The sequence below is a fragment of the Ranitomeya imitator genome, chromosome 5 (assembly GCF_032444005.1).
Source record: "Ranitomeya imitator isolate aRanImi1 chromosome 5, aRanImi1.pri, whole genome shotgun sequence".
NCBI classification, from domain to species: Eukaryota; Metazoa; Chordata; class Amphibia; order Anura; family Dendrobatidae; genus Ranitomeya; species Ranitomeya imitator.
Window position 1 is genome coordinate 589,653,677 of NC_091286.1, and position 6,000 is coordinate 589,659,676.

A 6,000-nucleotide genomic window follows, 5' to 3' on the forward strand; every position below is an offset into this window, starting at 1 on the left:
TTTTTGGTTATTTAGTTACTGGATGTGGCTGCCTCCAGTCTGATCTTGCATTCCTCCCATTGGCCTTGCAAGTGCCGTTATCATCTCTACCTGCCCATAAATGGTAGGCTTACCCCGGTAGTGACATGATTATCCAAAATTGTAGGCTGGTGGCCCAGAAGTAGCTTATATTGTAGAGCAAGGACCCATCAGAAGGAGGTCACCTTGCCGTGGTTGATAGGCTTACATGAATTGGCTAATTTGTGCACTAAGAACCTTCATTTTTCATCTATTACTGCAAGTTAAAAAAGAATTAAAAAATAATAATTTTGGAACATTTTGAGAAGTTTAATCTAAATTTAATGTACTTATTGTTTTTCTGTGTTTTCACATGGCCTAGATTCATGCACATGTGCTGCTGTGTTCTTTTTTGTCTATAGAGAGATAGAAAGATTGATATATTCTTAGATAGATAGATAGATAGATAGATAGATAGATAGATAGATAGATAGATAGATAGATAGATAGATAGATAGATAGATAGATAAATAGATCAATAGAGTGAAGGAAATAATTATTTGATCCCTTGTCAGGGACAAGATCATAGACCTGCACAAAGCGGGAATGTGCTACAAAAGACGCTGGGTGAGAAGGAGACAACTGTAGGTGCAATAGTAATAAAATGAAAGAAATAGAAAATGCTGTTGCTGCCCAGTGTCTCACGGTGAAAATGGTAGGACCTGTCTGATGTCACTATGAGCGGGAGAAAGTTCTCACGCTCCTGGTGCCATCAGAAAGGTCCTGGGAGTTCACTTAACCTAAGTGACGTCAGAATGAGCGCTGATAGAAATTTTCCCCATGGTGCTCGCGCGCTAATGTCAAATCGGTACCAGAGATGTCAGTGTCTGTGCGTGTAATATGTGTGGGACAAGTGTGGCAACCGTGTGCTGCATCAGTACCAGATGGCGGGCACCAGGGAAGCAGCAGTACAGTAAGCACTGTTCCCCGGGGCCTGGTACTGAAGACAACTCTCATCATTCTCCCCTGCTCTGCCGGAAATTAGGACGAGCAGGGGAGAATGATGAGAGATGTATTCATCTGCTGGCACTAATAACAGAGAGAGTAGGATATGGATATTTACCCCCCAGCCTAAAAATAGTGGCCTGCAGCTGTCCAGAAAAGTCACAGCTTTTAGATGCACCAATTCTGGAGCTTTGCCGGCCTCTTCCCACTTTCCTTGTAGCGGTGGCAAGTGGGGTTCAGATTTGTGGGGTTGATGTCACCTTTGCTTTGTCTGTTGACATCAAGCCCATGGATTACTAATGTAGAGGCGTCTATAAGACACCTATCCATTACTAATCCTAAAGTTATATGGTAAATAAAGACACAGCCAGAATAAAGTAATTTATTAGAAACAAAACAAAACACAGTTTTCCATTTTTATTTAAAAATAACAAACACAGATATACGAATACCTAATTCCATGGAATTTCTCGTCTCTTGTAAGAATACAAATATAAAAAACAAAAATAAGCCTCACATATCCGTTATTCTTATGGTGATCTACTGTGAAGACGCTGAGCTTGAACTGCGGTGATATCATCACTGGCTTTTTCCCATGGAGCTTAGATCAGCGCACTTCAGCCCACCTTGGAACACAGCCTCAGTGATCAGAGCTGACAGCTGAGGGTTGCAGCCCCCAGCTATGAATTTTGCTTGGCTGTCACGTGGTCTCCGATCAAAAGGCAGAGGGGCTTTCTTCCTTTTGCCTGCTCGCTAAATGCTTCAGTCACAGCGATTGCAGCATTTAGGAGGTTCAAGTGATGGGAGCTGTGCTGGCACCACTCCTGGCACAGAGAGCTGGGTGTCAGCTGCCTGAAACAGCTGACACCCGGTGGTGATCCTGAACGCACAGCCTTTCTGCACACAAAATCACATGGACATACTCAGTACGTCTAAGGTCGGTAAGCACCAGACGGCCATGATGTATCGAGTACGTCCAAGTTCAGAAAGGGGGTAAAAAATAACTAGCATTTATGTAGAAACACAAGGTCAGTTTTCCCTGTATGAGTCATAAGTCACTGCAAAGTCCCTGGCATGGAAAGGAGGGAGCAGCTAGGTTAGGAGTTGAATGATAAATTCATGGACAAGAGACTTCCTGTTTCTAAATAGAGCAAATAAAACAATAGTATTAGCTGGGAAGAAAGGGAAAATGAGCAATTGTAAGTACACAGTGCTATATAATATGATTATTGCAATATATTAAGAGGATAACAAACTTTTTGGAGAGTGCTTATTTAATTTACAACTGTAAGCATACTTTTATTTTTTTTACGAAAGCAACTTGCCAACCACTCAACATATAAAAATGTTGAGGCAGATTTCAACGTGACTCTCCTTTGAAATGTACTAGATGAGGAAGCAAATGCATGGAGAAAAAAAAAGGCAGAGAGGGTTTATCACTGCCTCTGCCTTCCTGAGTGCTGCATACACAACACTGTGTACAAAGTTTAGGAAATAGCTATAGCTATTCTTCCTCCCACCCTAGCAATCATGTGTTTACCAGGTTACAGAAGAGAGTATAAACTGGTAGATCTCAGATTACCTCTGATGTGAACCAAGGAGGCTGAAGTTTCTCTTTTATGGGGATACTTGGCCTGTGAAGGTTACAGGGGGAATTATGAAATTCAAAAATGTATCGTATATACTCGAGTATAAGTCGACCCAAGTATAAGCCAAGGCACCTAATTTTGCCACAAAAAACTGGGTAAACTTATTGACTTGAATATAAGCCGGGTATGCATTGTCCCCTCATCCCTATTCTGGTATGCATGACTCTCCATCCCTTACTTGTATGCATGGCTACCCCGTTCCTGTCCTTGTATGCATGGCTCCTCCATCCCTGTCAATGTATGCATGGCTCCCCTGTCCCTGTCCTTGTATGTATGGCTCCCCTGTCCCTGTCCTTGCATGCATGGATCCTTATCCCCTATCCTTGTATGCACAGCTCCTTATCTTCTATCCTTGTATGAATGGTTTCATTAAAAAAACAAAAACACATCCTACTTACCTCCCTGGGCACTTTAGCCACATCTCGTTTCAATGCCAGCAGCTCTTCCTGCCAAGCGATCACGTGGCCCCGCTTAGTAAGGTAATGAATATTCACTCCACACATATGAGAGTGGAGATGCAGGAATATTCATCACCTTAATGAGCGGGGCCACGTTACGTAATTGCTCCGCTGGAAGAGCTGCTGGCCCCGGAACGAACGAGATGCGCACAGGGAAGGTAAGCAGGATGTGTGCTGGAAGCTGGCGGCTGCAGTTGCAACTGTGCGTGCTATAAGAGAAATGAATATTCACTGCCAGCATAGTGAATATTCATTTCTCTTTAGCAGCGGGCACAGGCTTTAGCTGCAGCCACCGGCCTCTGCCTCTGTGAACCTTTGCTCCGCAGATGTCCCTCTCCCACAAGCTTTCTGAGACAATAACTTGTGTATAAGCTGAGTTGGGACATTTTCACAAAAAAAATGAGCTGAAAAGCTCAGCTTAAAGATGAGTATTTACGGTACTTTATTTTAATGTTAATATGCCCCAAAAGGTCCATTATGACCTTGCAGAGAAGACAATTTGTGAAATTGAGACAAAACAAGGAAAATTTAATGAAAAAATGGATAAATAAAACAAAAATGTAAAAGTTGAAATTTAGTCCGAAAGGCTGTTCATATCAACAACTCAAAAATTGTATAAAAAATATACACATTCAAAACCTTTTTACTTTACATTTTCCTTGATTTCAGCATAATAAATAACGAATACGCATTGTGTAATGCCCATGATTGGTTGCGATCGGCGGTCTTGCAGTGATTGGGATCCTCACACACCTCTCTGCTTTGCAATGGTGACATCATCAGGACCTTATTGGCTCAGGTCCCGATGATATTATTCCAGTGTTATCTTATAGTTGCCACGATTGCTGCATTAAGAAGATTGTGAGAGGGAGTGTGTTCCCTCTCTCACCCCTCCGACACCCCCTTGATGTGATCATGGGGAGTCAAGTGTTGTAATGGCAGTCGGAAGTCAAATTATGACCTCTGGGTCTGCGAGTTACAGTGATCCAGCAACATGATCTAACAGGTGATCTGCCAGTGTAAGGCTCACAGGTCTGATGCATTGCAATACATATGTGCAATGCATGAAAACAGTAATAAGAGAAATAAAAGTTAAAGTCCCATAGAGGGAAAAAGTGAAACTGTAAAAAGTTTTTTTTTATTTTTTTTAATCTATTTAAAAAACTGAAAAAAAATTATACCAATAAATCTGTTGAGATTAAGGTTAGGGATGTGTTGGGGTTAGGGTTGGAACCCCATGGGCTCTCCAAATGCGACATGGTGTCCAACCTCAATAGCAGCCAATTCTGCTTTGAAAAAGTCAAACGGCACTCCTTCTCTTCCAAGCTTTGCCGTGCACCCAAACAGTGGTTTACTCCCACATATGGGGTATCGGCATGCTCAGGATATATTGCAGAACAAATTTGGGGGTCTAATTTCTCCTATTACCCTTGTTAAAATAAAAATTTAGGGGTGAAAAATCATTTTTGTGTGAAAAATAGGATTTTTTATTTTCATTGCTCTACGTTATAAACTTCTGTGAAGCACTTGGGGGTTCAAAGTGCTCAAAACACATCTAGATAAGTTCCTTGGGGAGTCTAGTTTCCAAAATGGTGTCACTTGTGGGGAGTCTCCACTGTTTAGGCACATCAGGGGCTCTCCAAACACGACATGGCGTGCGATCTCAATTCCAGCCAATTCTGCTTTAAGAAAGTCAAATGGCGCTCCTTCCATTCTGAGCTCTGCCGTGCGCCCAAAAAGTGGTTTACCCCCACATATGGGGTATCGGCGTATTCTCTTTTTACACTTGTGAAAAATAATAAATTGGTTTTGACGTAAAATGTTTGTGAAAAAAAGTTAAATATTCATTTTTCCCTTCCACATTGCTTCAGTTCCTGTGAAGCACGTCGTAAAGGGATAATTAACTTCTTGAATGTGGTTTTAAGCACCTTGAGGGGTGCAGTTTTTAGAATGTGTCATTTTCTGTCATATTGACCCCACAAACTCACTTCAAATGTGAGGTGGTCCCTAAAGCAAATCATTTTGTAAATTATGTTGAAAAAATGAGAAATTGCTGATCAACTTTTAACCCTTATAACTTCCTAACAAAAAAATTATGTTCTAAAAATTGTGCTGTAATGTATCCAAAATTGAAATGTTATTTATTAACTATTTTGTGGGATATGACTCTCTGATTTAAGGGCATAAAAACTAAAAGTTTGAAAATTGTGAAATTTTCAAAATTTTCACCAAATTTCCATTTTTTTATCAAATAAACAAAAATCATAGCAAAGAAATGTTACCACTGTCATAAAGTACAATATGTCACAAGAAAATGTACTCAGAATCACCAGAATCCATTGAAGCGTTCTAGAGTTATGACCTCATAAGGTGACACTGATCAGAATTAAAAAAAATTGTCCTGGTCACAATGGGAAAAACAGGCTCTAGCACGAAAGGGTTAAACTCAATCCACAAAAAAAAAATTCCCATTCAGGCGCATTATCTGTTAATGAAAATAAAGGGGCCTTCCATTTTACTAGTAAAAAAGAAATCCAGCAAGACCAAATGCGCCCCTACCTTCTGAGCCCCAAAGTGTGCTTAAACCATGTTTAGCGTCCATATGTTTGGCATCTCTGTAGCAATGAGAGCCCGCTTAAATTATGAGTTGCGTATTCTCAGTTGTAAGAGGTAAGAGCTGGGCACAACATAATGGGCACTACAATCCAACATCCATTGTTGCTATTATCGCGAAAAATCTGATAGAGTTAAAATTGGCACTACTCCCATCGATAATTTCCCAGAGGGGTGTAATTTCTAAAATAATAGCACTTTAGGGGAACTTTGGGTCTCTGTATTCTGTGAAAATTTTTCTCTGAGAGTCAAATAGCGCTCCATCCCTCCTAAGACTT